Raw genomic sequence first — 20,648 nt, forward strand, 5'->3', positions numbered from 1 at the left:
TTTTTTTTATCTGCTTTCTGTTCGGAAACACTTGACTTCAGGTGCTGTCATGTGGTAGATGCTTTTAACGAATATATTTTGCAGCCCAACACTTAAAATTCTGCTGTGATTGCACATCATGTGCTTCTCTTGATGTATTCCCATTGGATTACTTTTTAATGAGCTTTCAGGTACGGAAGCCCATAAGAAGCCCATTTAAATCTTGTCCTCTACAAGAGAAGCAATGTGTTTCTCTAACGTTTACTTCTGTACAAAAAAGAGGGCAAGTGGGAATAAGCAGCACTGAAGCTAACTGGCTAAAACAGATGAAACAAATGTTTCACCCATATTTAGGTAGTGCTGTTTGGAGGACAGAGAAGGAACTACATTTAAGAAGGGCTAACACAGTAAGCCAGGGAAAAAGTAAGCAAGAATATCAGGAGGAGGAAAATCAAGAACAGTTAAAGCCTGGCCATAGTGAAAGATGCACTGAATAACATCAGGCCTTTGGCAGGTAAGTTAAACGGTGCAGTTGAGCCCAGTTGAGTTGGCTATGAATGCTTATCAAAACCTGGTTAGCTGGTATTTCCACAGCCTTTCCTGGTCACTTACATACCTGGCCACTGTTCTCTGGTGGTGCCTGGAATTAGCACGTCAGCAGGGCTGGCACAACTGTTTCGTTTAATCTTAGATTTCCATTAAGATGTGACAGCATGAGCTGGTCTGTTCATCTCCTCACCAGTGCAGGGTGGTGGCTGCCTCTTGTGTGTTTCTGGCATTTGTGGTTTCAACTGACTCACTTTCATTTTCTTCTAAAGAGGAATGAAAAAAACATGAGACTTGCCTTTACAAACTGTTTAAAGAGCATGCCAGTAGCTCTTCTGACTGGAAACTGAGCAGACAATGTGTTTAGTGCTTCCAGCAGTCTCCAGAACATGAGATAAGCCAGGCTCCAGAATTCAGCAGGGTCTGTGTTCTGCTGCATTGCTGCAAAGCTGGTAAGACTCACTCACACTGCCCTTTGGCTTAGAGGTTACAGTTTCTGGATCTGTTCCAGGCACTGAACTTGATGGAAAGACTTCTGGCTCTAATCCTGAACTTGAAAGTCCATGTCATTAAGGATTCAAAGGAACTATTTGTGCTATGTATATCCACATTCTTGACTTGTTAAATGGTTCTATTTGCTTGTGTAATTAAGTATGGCAGATGTAATCAAATATGTAGGCTGCATAAAAGAAATCCCAAAAGGTGTGTTCCAAATCTATGTTTGCTAAAAATGATTAATGATTCACTCTGTGGAACACACCAGCAACTTTCATCCTATATCTGATTGCTGAAAAAGATGAATTCATTACTTTCATTTTTATACAGCACTATTCAAAGGAATACTTAATTCACTGACAAACCCATACAATGAGGTTTTCAAAAGATCTTTGCCTAATTAAACATGATTAAGAGAACAATAGTTAAAATTTATTGCAAAAGGTAGAAAGCTTTAGTACATTACAGAGCAAAATGGTGCTTCAGAGCATTTTATAGTCATGACAATTTGTTTCAGTATTCATAGCTAGTTACTTCAAGTAACAGCATCTCACACTGTGAAATTCTGTCTTATCTATTGTTTCCATTCCAAATTACAAGCCATCAAAGACCAGTTGTCCTTTGAGCAAAGTCATAACCAGGTTGTCCTTCTGTGATGTAACATCTATAGGCCTCTTGTGAAAGACGAACATTGCAGAAGATAGATTACGTGTTTTTATTAATTTCAGGTTGGACTTTTTTTTCCTACTATCAATTTGAATAGGATGTTTTTGACTAAAATAGTAATCTCTTCTTAGCACGCAGGGGATGTTTTTTCTTAAAAGAAGGAATTCTCAAATTTCCTAATGAAAAAATGTGCTCTGGAAATGTATGCTATCAGTTTCTCTGAAATACAAACTACTTGGAGTAATCCCAATGTCTTTGCAGAACAGAGACAATGGAAATTTTTCCTGGTTCATTAGTTTTATTTCAGTTTTGGCATCATAATTTTAGAACATATGTGAACAGAAAAAAATAGGTTGTATGTTCCTCAGACATAAAATGACATTTAACATTTGGTATAGGAAGGTCACATTTAAAAACATATCAGCTATTTTATATTCTACTTCCAGATTAATTGTAATAGCTGGTGTGACAAACTGCAGCTGACTATGCTATGTTAAACCTGAAGTCATCCTGTGCTAGTGAAAACACAGTAACATTCAAGCTGGTGTTGTTTTGTAAAATCATATGTAAGGATAACTAACAATAGCAACAGGCAGTTCTGTCTGTATATATCCATTAATCCCCTACATGAAATGCCAGTCTGCACTTATTCTCAAATCTACCTTCCTAGCCTCCTTGCTGCTATGAATGACTATTTGACTATTCTATAGGGGAAAATTGCATTAATTTACTTCTGGCATCCACTCACTAAAAATATTTTAGAAGATCATTGGACTGAGATGGCATTTTAAATTTTGTGAGGAAGCACTTTCCCTCATTTCATGAAGACTTAGGAACAGAAGAAATGCCCTGCTGGATCAGAGCAGAGGTCCATCTAGCCCAGTGGTCTGTGTCAAAGCTTTCTGTTCTCAGCTGCAACTACCAGTTGTGAATCCTTTATTGTGTGTGTGGATGACTTCTCCCAAGATGCACATGCTTACGTTTATATTCACTGAAGTGATTGTTGTATAATTTCTTGCTGTATAATTTCTTGCCATCTCTTCACTGCTGTACTCAGCAAGGAAAAGCTCTGCTGTCTCAATGGAGTTACAGGTCCATTTTTAAAATTTAGCATGTCAGCGAGTATGTTTAGCTGGGGAAAACATTAGAAACGTCTTCTCCACCAGTGTAATTGGCTTAGAAAACATGTTATCCATGGCCATGTAAGAAAAAGTCTTGGAACTCCCTTGGACAAATCTTGGTTTGCTTTTGAAATGGAGGCAAAATTGAAGAAAATGCTTGGCTAACTATGGGAAAATACTAAGCCCATTTGTGGCACGTGGATTATAGAGAAAAGCAGACTGCTGAACTTCACAGACCTTTTTAGGTGTGTTATGTGTTTAGATTGCTGCAGCTAGTGCACAATTATCTGTATTTAACAATCTTAAAACTCAAGCCAGTAAGTAAGCTACAGGGAATCAACATATGCATCCATACTTATAAATAAGGAAGGGCAAGTCAGGATCTCTGGTTTCACCTCAACAGCAGGAAAAAGGAGCTGGCAAAGGCAGAACTTCAGTCTCCACCCAGCCAGCGATGGTCCTGCCATCCGACCTAGACAGTGATTATCAGCAATGAGTAATCACTGGGTAATTATGGAACTGGCTGTCCAGATCTCATTTATATTCTGCTTAGTGATCTCTGTCTTAGCACGTGGGCTGTCATCTGATCTCTCTTGAAACTGAAACGGTCCAATTTAAACTGTCAGCTGTAAGTAACAGTACAATCATGTGGATACAAGATAGCAGGTCCCCAGTGCCAAAGCTACCTTCTATTTATGTTACTTCAGATGAACCACTGGAAGCTATGCTCTTAATTTTTCAGCGAAGCAGCAGTATACGTGAACTTTTTCACCTGAATGGCTGAAATCTGTTTTATTCCCTTGTTTATTTGTACCTATTTCTGTGGCAGTCTTAAAGCAGCTAGACCAACATATGCAACAGATAGACATAGGCAGCACGGCATGGTGCGCTAGCGCAGTATTTGTGTTCCCTCAGTTGTGTGCTTTTGAAATCCACAGTATACATGCATATTGATGGAACAATATAAGCAGCGCATAGCTTACTGATATCACAAGCAGCCAGAATTTTTTGGCAGCCTGCACATACTCCAGCAGTTAATTTCACACACACAGAAAAAAAAAGTATGTTATTTTTTTTTGATTGAGTAACCCACATTTCCTTCAAGCAGGCTAGCACTCTGCTTTCTTTTTCAGTGTGAAATCTTCCTGGGAACAAAAATTCCTCCTATACTGAAGATGATGCAAGTATGTTGATGCTAAAAGGAACAGAAAGGTTCAAAGAATTTTGCACGTGGGAGAATGCAATGTATCATTGCACATTGATAATGTATACACTTATGCATAAACATGTTCAAGGCTTCAAATCACCACAGGCTTATCTATGCTGAGAAACCACCACATTGTGTAGTATTGATCACAAGGCTTGTTCAACTACTAGGCAGCGGGTGAATAAATGAGACCTAAAAGATTGCAGTCAAATCAATTACAGCAATCAGCTGTGAAATTTAACTTGACTGTACCTGTCTCAAATATTTATTTAGGTACAAGTTGTACATGGGTGTAAATAAGCTTTAAGAAAGTTTGATTGCATTTTCATTAGTTGTGATAGGCAAAGTGTTTTCACTGTGGGAAACAGCGTATTCTTTCATTTTGATTTTCACCAGCACTCCTTCTTCCTATTTCAGACTTGTTTATTTACTGAATCTTATCTGTCAACAGGCAGCCTAGCACATCTCATCATGTATTTCAAAGTCACAGTCACCTGAAATATCCAGGAAGTAAGCAGCCAGAATTAAGGTGGTAAATGCTTCTAAGTAAGGAAGATTAAATTATCATGTAATAATAAAACTTTACTTTGAACAGATAACACAATTGGCTCTTTCTATGTGTGAGGCTGGAGTTGTTCCTTTGATAATTTTACTCTCAAGGATAAAGAGGGTAACTGAGTCTACAAGACAGACTCGCTCAAGGACATGTAAGGAACTGAATCAGAATAAGACACCCTATCCTTTATTTAACACTTGGGTGAAATCTAAAATACAAGTTACGCAATGAACAATACCTATTAAATTATAGATAAGTCTGACATGACACATAATTCATCAAGAGTATTATATCCACTAGCATTTCTAAAATACAGGTATGCATCATGGCTATGGAAAGTGAGCCTTTCTCCTTCTTGTCTTTCTTGTCTTAGCTGAAAATGCATTTGAATTATGTAGGCAGATCCAGAAAACTTTTGGAAGTAAAATAGTGGGAAAGGAACAAGAACAGCTTGTAAGGAGCAGCTTACCATAGAGGAGCAGGAGAACCAGTGAAGGTCCTTCTCAGATTTCTGTGTATAGTTCCTGGCTGAGCCTTGATGGCTACACTTTTGTTTCTGTTTACTGTGCATGTAGCAAGTTTAAGAAATAATTTCTATGTGATTAAGAAACAGTAGTCTTTATTGTATACTTTTCCTTTTTCCCCATTCTGTATAAATTAATGTTGTAAGTTAGAGTAATTATGCAGCTGTTTCATAAGATGAATTATTTGATAGAAGGTATAGTTACATTATTCTGTGACTTTTATATATTCTGTTTTGTGAATATCCAGCATATGAAGAAAATGGAAAATAATATTTTACTACAACATTTTTCATGAAGATCATCCCTTCCTTTAACTCAATAGGTTAATTCTATTTATTGGGCACAGAGCTTTGACACCTGCACCCAATGCAGTGAGCAGCTCTGTTTGCTTCAAGAGGGCTGCTCAGGAATTAGTTCAAGGAGCTGAGCCATTTATTTTACATCCCCATAGTAGAGAATTAGAAACAAACTGTACAGGACTTCCAGGTACAAAGGACCGAACGCTGCAGTGTGATGTCAGCAGAGGTGTCTTCTCTGTTTGTGCCACAGACCTGCTCCTCTGAGGTTAACACTACACAGACCCAAAGCCATAGTAAACAAAGGATTCTGGAGAGTCAGGCACAAGGTTTAAATGGGCTGTTCTGGGGGCCAGTGGTACTCTCTGCTCACTCAGCTTCATTGAGGAGGATGAAATGAGGGAAATGTAGGTGAATGTAGTTGCTGGCATCACAGCAAGAAGCGCTGGCCCTGAATTAGCATCTGTGAGGAACAGAGCCTTCACATCAGGTACACGGGCCTGTCACATCTTCATAAATACTTATTCTTGTTTGAGATTCACATGCAGTAAACATACCATTTCAAATTACACCCTCTGTGTGGTTAACAGACTTATGTGATTTGACTGTGATGATAAATTCACAGTCCTTCACTTCCGTGTCTACTCTGTGCCTCAGAACTAGTATTAAAAATACACCCCAGCTCCCTTCTGGCAGCAGTGATGTTATAAATGGATTTGAACTTCCTGCCCCAGGTCTAAGGAGGTTTTATGAACTAATAGCATCGCTCAGCAGTGACAGCCCTGAACTTCTGTCAAGCCTCAGTGCTAGAGCACACTATGAAGCTATCCCAAGAGGACAATCTTTTGGTGGGCACTATTTATTTTTCATTTTTGTGCGCAGGGTTGTTTTTTTCTTAATACAGAGATAAACTGTCATCTTAGATTTCTTGCTTGCTTTCAAGTGCTTGTTTTCAAATTATTGTCTTGCTTTGTATAAAAGAAAAAAAAAAAGAAATAATGAGTCACTTTTAGCAGTTATGTTTCTTGTCTGTTTTGGAAGTGAAGGAATAAGGATGGACAAAACCAAACCAGCTAGTTATCTGTTGTTTGCATTTTGTTTGAATGCTCATGTCTCGTGCTGCTGTTGGTGGTGGAGTAGGAGCAGGGAGGGGAGGGGAGTATTTTAAAATTACTATTGACAACATGATCCAGACATGATCCAGCTGGGAGAATGACTCAGAAAGCATCATCCTCATTTCCTGGTGCTGAAAGTACATTTGCCATAGGACAAACCCCCACAAAGTAGTTATTATATAAGGTTCAGCCTTTAGATAGAATAGATTAGTTCAAAGAGGCAAGCTGAACCTAATTCCCTTGTCTGGGAGAGCAGGGATTCCAGACCCCACATTTACCTCCTCAAAGATGCCTGTATACAAGCAAACCTCTCTTCTTTCTAAATAGAATAGCGCTGGAGGCTGTTATTCTTTCGCGAATTGCCGCATCCTGTTTCCTGTGCAAGTTTTTACGGGTCTAGACTTGAATAGCTATGGAGAACACAGTGGTCCCATGCATGAGCAGTAGCATCTCATTGTGTTTTATAAGATAACAGAGTGTCTGAGCATCCCACAACAAATGAAAGCACTGTTATGATCCTTTCTCATGACCCCCAAACTGGCTACTATGGCAGAGACTGTAGTTTTATTAACTCAGAAGTTCAGGGAGGGTTGCAGACTACAAAGGCACCTTTCACTCTTATTTCTGTAGTAGCCACAAATAAATGTTACAGGCAAAGCCTTCCTTCTGCTTATGTTTCTGTACCCTTGATTTTCCCAGTCCAAACACCAAACTGCATGTAGAAGAGAGGTGAACAGAAAGAAGAATGACAGCTTTGCTAGCTCTGCACAGAATAAGAAATATCTGTATTATTTAAAGTACTCGGCTCACTCAAGAAACAATTGTTCTAGGTCCCATGCAAAAATTGAATAAATTATAGTCTTTGCTTCATAAAGTCCGTATATTCAAAATCGGCAGGACTAGCAAAACATCAAAGGGAAGTGAAAACTTAATCATTTGCTTAAGAAATTTGTCTAGGCAGGAGCTTTAAGTAGAGTCCGTGTCTCAAAAGCCCTAATCCTGCTTTTGTAGTACAAGAAAATTATGGTTCTGCTCTTGCTATTTAAGGTGATGTATGGCCCTACACTCAATTTGCATGTGAACTGTAGGCAAATCTAGCAGTCATTTAAAATTTTGATATGTTAACTTTGTGAAGATTTGCTACTTTATGTTTGCACTTGTTTATTCTGAAACTTGAGACTTGCATTGGAGTATTCTCTCTTGTGTATCCTCAAGATCAATGAGAGCACGTTAGTTATAGTTTTAAGTAAAGAGAAAGCACTAATCTCCAGAGTAAGAAAAAGGCATTTTTACATTTCAAGAGGAAAAAGAATGAAGCAAAGCCATGAAGGACTCATTTGATATTGCTTTTTATGGCATCCTCAATGAAAACAGCACATACTAAAGCATTGAATTACTATCAGAAAATCCTGCATTCTTATATCATCAAATTATTTCTCTTTTGTTTCATCTGTCACAATGTGAACTTCATAAAAAGAACAGGCAGTCTTTAGAATTCATATTTATTTAAAAGGAATTAATCTGTGACCTTTAGGTAAGGAGGAACTCATTTCTTTTGTTACTTTTTGATAATGTCTGATTTAGTCTGATTGTCTGACAAAAATGAAATTTAATGCAGAGTCATGCAAAAAAGAAATAATAGAACGATGGGAACATGCACAAACCGAGCAATGCCATCTTCATAATAGTTACTTGTAACATTTCAGTTGTGTTTTGATTTGCATTAGAAATTTCATAGTCTTCTTTACTTTCGTGAGTTAAGTCAGGAAGGTAAATAATGGAAGGAAACTGGAAACTGCATTAGAAAACATGTTTCAGGGCCTCGTAGAATTGGATAATTTGTTAGAGTTCTCTAAGGTAGTCAATAACAGATTATCACCACTTGCCTTTTTCTTTCATGTCTTGGGAATTCCTGGTATAAACCGTAATAAATTAATCTTCACACAATAAGAAAGATACAAAGAGAAAGGGAGAAAGGAAACTTAACCTTATAAAATATCACCCAGTTTGTTATCTATGTTCTAGAAGAGACCTATAAGAAAATTTTATTTTTTATTTTTTTTTTAATCACTGCCAATTTTTTGCAGACCTTTCCCTCATTCTTTGCATTCTTGTTGATTAAAAAATTATTTGTCGTTTTAGGCATAGATCTCCTTTTCTCCAGTGACTTGGCAGCCCTACCAGAATGGGCTATGCCTATTTCTCTTTGGACCCTTCAGCAACAACTATCCTGCAAATAAATAACCCATCACAATCTTCCTATGTAACCTCTAAAAGTAAGCTAAAGCACTTTGTATCATGAAATTTTCATTCCTTTTCCTTTCTAACAGAACAAATTGAATTAATGAAATTTTCCCTCCTTTTTTTTTTTGTTTGCCTTTTAATGTTGACTGCTATAAATAGAAGTTTATTAAAGATGCCAGTCTGTACCTTTTTAACTAGCTATTTACAGTCATAATGAGAGCTGGAATGAGCATGACCCAAAGGAATTATGGCTGAATATCATGCACTAAGTGTTCTTTCTTACTGATTTCCCTGGAAGCTTTAACATATTCCAAGCAATTCAGGTGCAAGCAAACTACACCGCACTGTCTACATGAAAAGGAGTGGAGCGCCTTAATAAAGATGCAAAATAGAGTTGCCTTGTGCCCGACATGAGTATTCTTAGAATATATTCCCATTTTATGGTTTTGATTTATTTTGCCTGTTAAAGGGTCACAAGACCCCATTACAGGGCATGCCAAGTTCTTACGTGTTCTCTAGCCAGTTTCATTGACCTGCAACTACAGAAAGGTTGATTTTGATTATACAGCTGCAAGTTTGTTTGGTTTTGCATTGTCAAAAACAAAATAAATGGTGAAGCTGCTTTACCTTTAACTGATACAGATTTGCCTGTCTGAAATAAGATGAGCTTAGAGTTCTAAGAAAGGACAAGAATTTTTCAAGCAGGTGGTTACTCAGTAAATAGTAAAAGTAAGTTAGAAGATTCGTACAAAAGGATCAAATCAGGCACATGGGTGAAGATGAACTGTACTAGTTGAAGTGAAAAATAAAGATTCTGACAATTTTATGAAAAGTACAGCTTTTCGTGTATCTTCTAGTGAACAACATTCATTCCCTCTTCCAGATTATGTGATGGCTACATTAAGTTATGAAGTGGCTTTGAAAAATGTGTTCAAAAATACTTCTAGACAAGACTGTGATGACAGTCCAGTCTAATTCACAGAAAAATTGCAAATCAACACTACTTACATCTTTTTGAAAGTCTGGTTACTGTTGCAGTTGAGAACTTAATGCTATTTACTTTGCTTACATCATCTAACTTGTTTATAAACACAAACCTCTTGTAAGGCAGACAAGCAGTGGACCATCTGGGTAAATTGAGTCAGATAGAGAAGAACAAGCAACTCTGTCCTTAATCAGGGAACAAGAAATAAAACATTTTTCACACACCTCATTTGGCTAATTTCTAAGGCAGTAATGGCTGAACTCATCAGATAGAGATCAGAAGTAAAAACCAAAACAAAAGCCATTGGCTTTGAAATAATCATAAGCATCTCTGAACAGCAACAGCAGCATGAAGCCAGGCCAGATGAACATACAATTTCCAGAAATGTCATGCCCATTTTGTGACTAGGAAAAGATTTGTTTATAAAAATGCAAATTGCCTTTCATGGAAAATGTTACCAAAATAAATCCAAGTATATTTTTTTTCTTCCAAACTGGAGGCATCTGAATTCTTTTTTTCTCCTAAAGAGAAACAGAGAGGAAAGAGGAAAGCCAACAGAAATCACCCTGGTAACTGCTTCTGTTACTCCCCTTGTGCTAAAAATAACTTGGGGAATAACTATGGAACCCTTTAGGGACATTTTGGTGCTATGCAATTGTTTGGCTGAATGCTGTCCACATGCACTCATATGGAGAAAGGTGCAGCATTAAAAAAAAAAAAAAAGAAACAGCTTCTTTTAGTTCTTTTAGTTGATATGGATGGTATGCTGACATGTATTATTCAGTATGTTTCTGAGTTGGTGAATACTTGTTAACTGCAATAAGAATTCCAACATACTGTCCAGATTTCACATGCATAAACAGGTTAGTGTTTTCAAAGCCATTCAGTGTGTGCTGCTGACAATTCCCCATAAAATTTAATAGTATGGGTACCCCAAAGTTAATTATTAAATTCTCAGTTACTGTTCTTGAGGCTGGGAAAACCTTGATGTTGGTGCTCCAGTCTGACCTCTTTGATATCTTTACGACAGATACTCCACCCAAAAATTCCTTTTGTGAGATAAATATTTTAATTCATGAAAAAAATCATCTCTTTTCAAAAGACACTCAGAAGTGATATTGTGACTCAGTGGTAGGTAATTTCCCATATCATTCTGTCAGGACATGTTATTATCAATAGCATTTTACAGCGAAAAGTTTGAGCTTTCTGAGCTTCAGCATTTGGATGGCAGGTCCCTGACATTTGTTACACGCTGTCAGCTAACCTCCCAGATTGGGTCTGTGACTTACATCCTTTCTGCACAGTTATATAAATGTCCACTTACATGACAGTAGTTATATTCTGTGATTCTGTAACCTCTTAACCTTCCTTACTTATAAACATGATGTTGTGAGCTCCTTCAGCGTCTCAGTGAAAGAAAAGTTGGTTTGTTTGTTTGTTTTTTTCCAGAGCAGGAGTAATTCTTGCAGTGGTTTACTGATCCCTCTCTATTTTTCAGGGCTCCCAGACTGTAGCCGGTGTGAGTGGATGCAGCGTGCAGGCAGATGTCTCGTTCCTGTGAAGTGCAGAGGCAGCACCTTGGCCCGAGCAGTTCACAGGGAGGCTGTGATCTCTGCTGCAATGAGTTAGGAATGAGAGAAGACAACCCACAGCAATGCCGGTGGGATGTCTCTGGCAAGTACAGAGAAGCTTTCTAAGCTCTTTAATCTGTGTTTTTGGAAGGCTAATGTAATTTCCCTGAAGAGCAAGCTCAAATTTAGGCTGTTGAAAGTTATGGCATGTTAAAAAGTACTAGCGATACACAGCTTCAATTTCTTTTTCTCCCTAGAGCTGCAGTGCTGACAGATGCTATGAGGATACACATACAGGATTTCTGCTCAGTATACTTAAATTAGGCAAAGATTAGAGAACAACAAAAAGTCTGCTTAAAAGCAGCACCAGAGCTTGATAAAAAGAAGCATAAAGGCATTTTATGAATAATACATTAACTTACTACTATTAGGCAAACATATGAGAATTACAGACTAGCCCCCACTCACAGCAAGGTATGAGTGCAACCTCCAAAATTACCGTCCTCAAAATCCTAGCATAGCTGACACTCAGCCCTGAAGGTGCCTCAGTTCTTAGCCTAAAAACACCACATGCAGCTCAGGACTGTGAATGCCATCTCTGGGAACTACACATTTCATTGTGAAGGTTTAAAAGATTGATATTGCAAAGCTCAACACTATTCCTCAATTATCTTTTTCTTTTAGTCAGGACCTTAAAGCCAAACCTATAACATTGGTACCAGGGTAATTCCAGCGATATTGGTGGAATTTGGCTGATTTACAGAAGCTGAGGGTCTGTTGCAGTATGTCCAATAGGCAACCATGTTGGAGTGACCAAAGCTGCAACTAGAGAGTTTCTTGGGGGACCATCAGTGGGTTGCTATACAGTGAGACTGGAAAATATGCAAGTATAGGGCCTCAGACTCTGCAGCATGGAGAGATGACTTCTTGCATCTACCTAATGATCTTAATACCCAACTAAGGTACTCAGATAAACAGTGGTTAAAACATTTGTCCCAGTATTCAGGCTTCATTATAGTTGTGTTTTGGTTTTTTGTAACAAACAAGGGAAATGAGTTAATATAAAGGAGTAAATTTCTTTCACACCTTGAACTCGCATCTTAATAACGTCACCTGCAGCTCCTTCCTGAAATAAAAATAAATTTGCCCTTTAGGAGTTCGAATACCATAGGGTTTTAAGATTAGGCTTTTGTTTAGCCCCCTGAATTCTGACTGTAGAAGGACGAATTGGACCCACTGGGAGAAGATGCATAGGTTTTGTAGCAAGGGTGCACATTCTTGAATATGTATGTGTTAACACCTGCCAGTTATTTTCTGTATGAACTTCTCTGTCTGCACAATGGTGATTCTCGATATTAGTCTTTCCTCTGGAAGGTTCTTATAAGTTAACAACATTTACACTGAAGCAAAATCCTCCTCTTCGACTGTTTCTCTGTGCTTTAATTAAGCGCAGAAACAGTTTAAAAGACTTGACAGAGTCGTTGGAGAGAATGGAGATAGTTGTTGAACTCTGTAGAAGCTACATTTCTTCAAGGCTTTTTCTGTACGTTAATTCTGGTGATCCACTGTATTGTATTACAAGCCTCAAGTTCTGAAACAGAACATGCAGCAGCAAGATCCAGCTTTCCTATTTAAATCACTTTTATTTACTCATCTATTATCTAACGTATATGCCCTCTTTCATGGACCTGCATAATTCTGGTTATATTCAGGTGGCCAAAATTCCACGTTCATCCCCAGGTCTGGTGTTCTCCGTTGGCTTGAAGGCTTTTTCTTTTTTTTTTTTTTTTTTCCTTTTTTTACACCTAGCTAATGGGTAATATTAGACATAGGAGCACAGGCAGAATTTAGGCTCTCTTCACAAGAGCTTTTCTGTTCCTAGAGTTTTGGAGTATGCTATTCTACAAGTTTTGACAAATGCATATAGAGTTTGGATAGACCTGCAGTGGTTCCAATCCATTATGGTAAAAAAAGTGAATGCGTGCTCTGTTTTATACTTGCACCTACCCATTTCAAGTAAAGCAAAACCGCAGCAAGATCACACAGTTTGGTTTGGCACATTACAGAGGCTTCAAGTCTTGCAAGTACGCAATAGCAAGAAGCCAGCTCTTAGATCTCCCTGGAAATTCTCCCTGTTATAATTTTCTTACTTGGACTGAACAACTCTGTAGCACTAAGTTAATTTCCCTGACTCTTCACCCCCAAATAGAAAATATCCCTCTCTGGTTTTGCTCACTTTTATTCTGGTGATATTATGTATTACTGAAGAAGATATTGGGAATAAGATTTGTGCTTCTTGCAGATCATGAAGCTGTTAAGATAGTGGTGCTCATAGCTGCATTGTAAGTTTTCATGCCAGAGGTTTGCATAAGTGTAGGCAGAAGATCTTTATGAGAACTATAATCATAAATCCAGGACAGATGTTGATTAGTCAGGTTTATTGTATTCATTAATAACACAGAACCATGAGATAACTTTGAAACATTTCTAGAATGTATTTTGCCTCTGTTCATTACTGCTTCATTTCTATCCAGAGAATACTTTTGCATATTTGCAGGTATGGCTTCAATTACTACCAGTATGTAGGGGCATAACTAATAGAAGTTTGTGATTCAGTGACTCTTGTGATGCCAAACCAATATGCTTTTGATGGAAACTGGAGCACGAGCCATTCATTTCAGTAGTTATTGGGTGCTGAATCTGGTGAATGTAAAATATTAATGACTCCCTCCTGCTGATTTTCTCTTTTGTTCACTCCTAACAAATGTTTGAATGAGCTGTCTTATTCACTCTGTGCTTTAGCATATTTTTGCTTTTGCCAGGGGCAGTATGAAATTGAGTAAATTGAGTTTTCCAAGGGGCTGACAGGTTCTCCTTCAGTGCACATCTATTGCCTGAAAGTTACTTCAAGTTTGTATGACCTCTCCACATTGCAAGTATCAGTAGGTTTATCTGACTGTATATCAAAATTGCAATGGAGTTGCTTGCACTACAGTATAGTATTCCATACGAAATACTGAATCCATTTGCCAATGTTGCCAGTGTTTGTGTGTGTGTTTGTGCACGTGTGTGCAGAAAGGATGGAGGCAGCTTGCCTTGCTTTCTTAGACCTTACCCCAGAAATGTTTTTAATTTCTTTTAAAGAGAATTCAGAGATCATATAACTTTGACAAATCTTTAATTAACCACAGCGAAAGTAAGAAGGAACTGATTCTGTAATATTCTGTAATACTTGACAGAGCAGAGAGGAAGTACATTGCTTCTATTAAGGGAGTGAGCACATTATTTCTGAAATTGTTTGTGTCCAAAAGCATCTATTTCACATCTGCTAAGCACTCTGAAAATGCTCAGTGTGAACTAAAGGAAAAAACTAGCCTGGCATCACTTTATTCATATGCTAAAAAGCAATTTGGAACTTAAAAAAAAATAAATGTTTTTTCTCTTGAACAGAGTACAGATACTTCTCAGTCTCAAATTCTTAACAGGTATTTATGATGGTAAAATGTTCTCATTAGTGAGCATATTTCCTTTATGAAGGAAATATGACTTCCTTTCTGCTTTTTCCTTAGGCCAAGGTTAGGCTCACATGATGTGTTATAAGCACTGCAGGCACACAAAAGTAAAATAACAAAAAATAAATAGTCAGAGTGTTTTTGTGTTAAAACTGAGAGTGTATATTTGGAGTGGAGGTTTTCCTCTTCCTGAGTTCAGTGGAAAAATTACTGTCTATTTTGTGAGGAAGAGAATCAGGACCCATATTATTTTGCTGATTAATATTTTAGCTTTGCTGCCCTATATAACTGACTCTGATGTAAATATGGATTGGAAAGAGGATGGGGATGTCCATCTCTCCCCATAGTATGTCAACCAATAGGAATACAAAGGTAGCGCCTTTCTCGTATTTACTTAATGTTCAAAGCTATTAAATTGAGAAACTAGGCCAGCTGGAAGTTCCTTACTCAGCCTTGTGAGGGTGGGTGGAGAGAGGAAAGAAACAACTGGTCTGTGCTAATCAGCATGGGAAACCTGTTGCAGAGGAGCTATCTAACTGCAGAAAAATCTTTTCAACAAAACAAATAACACATCCAGAACTTAACATTCCTCCTGCTTACTTAACAGCCTTCTTTATCAGAACCAGTATTTGGGAAATGTAGGCATCTGCAGCATGATAGCATCTAGAACAGTTTCTTGTAGGCCAGGGTATGTTAGGAAGGTTGAACGTGATATCCAAGGTGATAGGAAACATCCATTCTTTTGAAGATATAGCAGAGCAGTGAGAGAAGATGTTACTATGATTTGAAGGAAAAGTATAACTTTTCTTCCTCTTTCTAATGTAGCACTGTGCTGTCCTCAACACGTTTTATCCTTTTTTTCCCCTTTGCTTTTACTGCATCATCCTCTGGGGAAATATAGCTTTAAAAACAGAATGATGCTGAGGAGCAGCTAGCTGGCATTTTACTTTGAAGCAATGCTTATTCATAGTGGGAGCAGAGGAGAAGAAAGAAAAGCTGTAGCAGAGGGTCTATCATCCAGTGGAGACCCAACTGTTCCCTCTTCTCGTTCTGCAAGATTATTTGTCTAGTTCTGTCCAGCACTACTCCTTGAACAGTTAGCACTCATCAACAGTACCCATGAGCAGCTAATATGTCTGTTTGGAAAGAAGCTCTCCAAAGAAAAGATGATCCTTATTTTATCCATGCCAACTGACATACGACTTGTTTTTGTGCATGGCCATCCCTATTCTATAACTCGTAACGCTTACAAGAAAGCAACTGTCTGCAATTATTCTTGCTTGGGCTTAATCCTCTTTTTAGTTGGGTTTCCTATGTCAAACAGATAGACTTTAGGCAACTGCAAATTATAAAGAACATGGGTGAAAACAAGAACACACTAGTTTAAATCTAGGACAGAGGAGCTTTGAGAAAGCCTGGACAAAAAATGTCTTTTGACATTATTTCAATCTGGAGGAGAGTTTAATGTGCTAAAAATTCATCTGATTTCTTTAAATGGCACACAGTAACTCCCAGAAAAGGGTTCTCTCCTGCTGTCACACACATGAAAAAAGAGTCTGCCTGCTGCAATGAATTGATAAGTTATACAAGAACTTCAGATGAGAAAAAAAATCCACATTTTTCCTCATAGTTAGAGGAAAACTCTGCTACAGAAAGTCTCTGGAACATAGCAGTGTTTGCAAAGAAAACAAACAGCTATACATTTTCAGTGAGACTCATCCAGATCTGTAGCATATGTGAATCCTACGGTGTAGGGTAAAGTTGCCATTGTAAAAAGTGCCTTTTTTTCTGATATGAGAGCTCCTGACCTATTAAAGGTACAGAACTCAATGGTATGCAAATTACTGCTCCCAGGGACTGGGCCAACAGCTACAGTTTTGCAGAAAAATATTTTCAGTTGCTGTCTCTGTGGGACTTGGAAGGAGACATTTGGGAAAATATTCTGAGAATTATTCTGTTTCTGTTGGCATGCAGGAATATATTATACATGGATGAAAAGTAGAAAAGTCAGGACCACGTCTGTGTTTTCCTGGCTGACTGAAATGAAAGTGCATAGGAAGTGAGTAATTGACCATTTTTGCAAAATACTGAATTTTGCAGCTGCAAAAAGAGCTATCCAAATGCTTCCTGATTAATTTTTAATGAATGGCTATTGCTTATGATTGTTGTAGATAATTTCTAAACATTATGCAGAAGATTCACCAGACAAATAAAAAAGAAACATAAGCTTCTTAGGCAAACCTTTCATATTGTTTTGAATAGTGTAATATAGTGTAATAGCATTAGCAAAATAAGCTCAGAGAACTAAGCATCAGTCATGCAATAGTATAAATCCAAATTCCATTAACCTTACTGACTCATACCACAAAAGAGATGCAGACTGGTTGGAGAAAGTCCAGAAGCCAGCAATGAGAATGACCAGAGGTCCAGAAAACATGACCCATGAGGAAAGACTGAATGAATTAACTAATGAAGAAAAGCTAATGAGGGTTATAAATCCAGTAGGTAAACATAATGCATATTAGGCAGTTGCACAGGGATAAAAACGGTTGTTTTTCAGGCCCAAGGTGAGAAAAAAACAGTGGCCATAAATTACAGCAGCAAAGATTTAGGAAAATCATTGTGCGAATAACATTCATTCATAAGAATAGAGAATCAGTCACTGTCAGCCATCTAAACACAGGTTGGAGAGTTGTCTGTCAGGGACAATACAGATGCATAGAAAGAGTTGAAGATGCCTGAGGGTCCTTCCTACCTCATGGCTCCTCAGGGGAGTAAACTCTGGGTTTATGTGTCTAGCCTAGAATAAACCAGTGAAGAGTATCAACACCTCCTATATTAAGGTAGCAGGGAGTCTGAAGATCAGAAAATATAACTTGTTGATACTTCTCTTTCTCCCTCTCTCTCAGGAACCCTGCTGTTGTTAAAACTATCTTGGGTCTGCGAAAGAAGGTAGAGTCTGCTTTTTTGCTACGTTGCTTTTTTGTCAACCACAAGAGTTTGGAGTGTTTGTCTTCGGCTTCACACTCCCTGCACCACTCTCACATTCCTACAGAGTCTTTCCCAGGTGGGACAATGTGCAGAGACATCATCCATGGGCAGTACAATAGTGGCAAGAGCTGCAATGAGCACCACTTCCTTTGATCATCACAGAAAACTTTGCATATTTCTTTTTATGTAGTAGTCACCTATAAACATGCTAACCGGCTACAGTAATGAAAAGGTATATACTTGATGTGTTGAGGTGAAGATCAGAATCATCCTGTTTTTCTTGTGCACTGCATGCTGCCAGAGTAAGAGATTAGTCACTCTGGAATAATTTTAGTGTTATTTAGTTGAAGAATATCACAAAGCATGTTTTTTACCCAGATCTACAGCACTGCTTATGCTTGGTCACTGGCATCTATATCACTTCTGGTAATCTCTGTGAAAAAAAGAAAACAGGCTTTCTGTGGTTTTTTGTTTCAATAAATTATGAATCTAGATATCATTTTATCAGTTCAGTGGTTTGTAGTTTATCTCAGCTCCAGTCTCTTTCTCCCTGCCGCATACAGACTCCATTACCCGGAACAGTAGGATTGTCTAGAGCATTTACAAAATCAGCAATGTATCTTCAGCTTACTAAAATCAAGATTTTAATGATCAGCAAACCTTGCAATGTTTAGAGTTTAATTTTAGAAGCTTCACTGAACTTTAACTTGAAAATTTTCTAATTAAATTCTCCAGTACTTGGCTTTACTTCCATAAAATGATCTACAGTTGCTATTTGCATATCCACCATTGCAATTAAGATACAGCTTTTTTCAGGTGAGTGCAGCAGAAGGAAAAAGGTGATGACTGGAGAAATTTGCTGATTAGAAAGTCATCAAAGGGAGTTGGGAATTTACACTTTTTCACTGAAGATAGGTCAAGACTAGTTTGTTGCTACTTGCTTTTTAATCCTTTTCTGGCAGATGAGAAGGAGGGATTTGATTAAATTATCTTTGTTTCAGCTTGGAAAAGTCTGCTAGCCCCCACTTAACGATTCTATGATTCTATGATTTCATTGTTCTGTGGTACTGATATAAAAGTCTTGTAGCCTGACATTCAAATTCTTGTGCAGCACAGACTTTCCCCCAGACAAAAGGGCGTGGTTATGCAATGGCTAGTTAGGGTCTAAACATTGGTATTAAGTATGCAGTTTATGCTTATTCACACAGAGGAGGAAGCCATGAGAAAAAAATCTTGCTTCCTAAATCTCTAGCAGGAAGTCATGCAGGAAGAAAGGATTATATACTGATGAGAGAGATCAAGAGAGCATCTTGGTGGAGGAGAGGGATTGCAGAAACAGAACAGTAGAATAGCTCTAGATCTATATCTTGGCACATTCGGTCGCTGAGGCGAGCAGCTCCGGTGCCAGCACGATCCTCAGTGGAGCGCTCCAGCACGGTGCACAGCGAGGTTTCCGGAACCGGGAAAACCTCAAAGGAGCGGAGAGACCTGCCAGGAGCCCGCAGCTCAGGTGACAGCAGCTGATGAGACGTGGGCAGGGCCAGGAGAAACGGCGGCCAAGCCCCCACACCTATAAAAGAAGGCCCTGGGGAGTGCTAGTAACCAGGGTGTGGCACGGCAGCCAGGGCAGGGTATGGCAGTTCGTGCAGAAAGGGTGCTGTAACTCTGCCAGCTCGATCAGGGAGCAATGGTATCTACCTGGCAGAAGGCTATGTCCAAACACGCTGCCACCCAGGTGTCAGGCTGCAGGGTGTGCCCTACTCTGCTGCCGTCTGGTACTGGCATAAGCGAGCACACCTGTGGGAGGTGCGCCCGGGTAGAGGAGCTCCTCCGCTTAGTGACAGAGCTCTGGGAGGAGGTGAGTAGTTTGAGGAGTATCAGGCAGTCCGAGAGAGAGACTGACCACTGGAACTGCACCCTGCCTTCCCTGGAAAGAGGCCTGTCAGGCAGACAGGGCACATGATAGGGAGGAATCCCTATCCTCTCTCCACCAGGCAGAACGGAGTGACCTAAATGATAGGGGGCAATGGCGACAAGTTCCTGACCAGCGCAGCAGGCAACTCTCCTCTGCGACTCCCTCACCTTCCCTCGTACAATAGGTATGAGGCTCTGGAAGTAGAAGCAGACAACGATGAGGGTGATGGTCCACCTAGGTTGTAGGTGTCACCAAGGTTAAGTCAGCCTACGCCCCATATCAAAACCACTTCCATAAAGAATAAAAGACAGGTCATTGTCACAGGAGGCCCTCTTCTGAGGGGAACAGGAGGCCCAATGTGCCGATGAGGCCCACTTCTCAGGGAAGTCTGCTGCCTCCTTGGGGCCTAGGTTAAAGATGTGACAAGAAAACTTCCTACCTTGGTGCAGGCCTCAGATTATTATCCATTAGTGCTTTTTCATGTAGGCAGTGACGAAGTTGCAATAAGAAGTCCAAGGGTGATCAAAAGAGACTTCAGGGCCTTGGGGCAACCAGTTAAGGGATCAGGAGCACAAGTAATGTTTCTCGCTATCCTTCCAGTTCCAGGGAATGATGTTGGAAGAAACAGGCAGACCCAGCTGACCCATACCTAGCTCCATGACTGGTGTTATCGGCCAAATTTGGGGTTTTTTGATCACAGGATGGTCTACACAGCATCAGGCCTACTAGTGACAGATGGACTACACCTTTCTCAAAGGGAGAAAAGAATCCTTGCACAAGAGTTAGCAGGACTCATTGAAAGAGCTTTAAACTAGATTTGAAGGGGGAAAGGGATAAAACCAGGCTCACTACTGATAAGCCATGGGGTGGCACGCCAGTGTTTGAGGGACGATGTGCTAGCGACGTCCTTCAGTCTGCTCCATGA

The 20,648-nt window shown here is 39.1% G+C and overlaps 1 long non-coding RNA gene across 2 annotated transcripts in view; it reads left to right on the forward strand.

Annotated features, from left to right (window-relative positions):
* The window catches only part of LOC148057463 (uncharacterized), a 67,040-nt gene extending 48,960 nt beyond the window's left edge, over positions 1-18,080 (forward strand). The window contains exons 2-4 of one of the 2 annotated variants that reach the window (XR_015700072.1): positions 8,648-8,781; positions 11,233-11,408; positions 17,727-18,080. This is a non-coding gene — a long non-coding RNA (uncharacterized LOC148057463). The remainder of the gene's footprint in view (positions 1-8,647; positions 8,782-11,232; positions 11,409-17,726) is intronic. The other variant, XR_015700069.1, reaches the window with a different exon arrangement.
* The last annotated feature ends 2,568 nt before the right edge of the window (positions 18,081-20,648 follow it).

Source organism: Nipponia nippon, unplaced genomic scaffold, assembly GCF_047370975.1.
Source record: "Nipponia nippon isolate SJK-2023a ecotype South Korea unplaced genomic scaffold, ASM4737097v1 scaffold_1, whole genome shotgun sequence".
Taxonomy (NCBI): Eukaryota; Metazoa; Chordata; class Aves; order Pelecaniformes; family Threskiornithidae; genus Nipponia; species Nipponia nippon.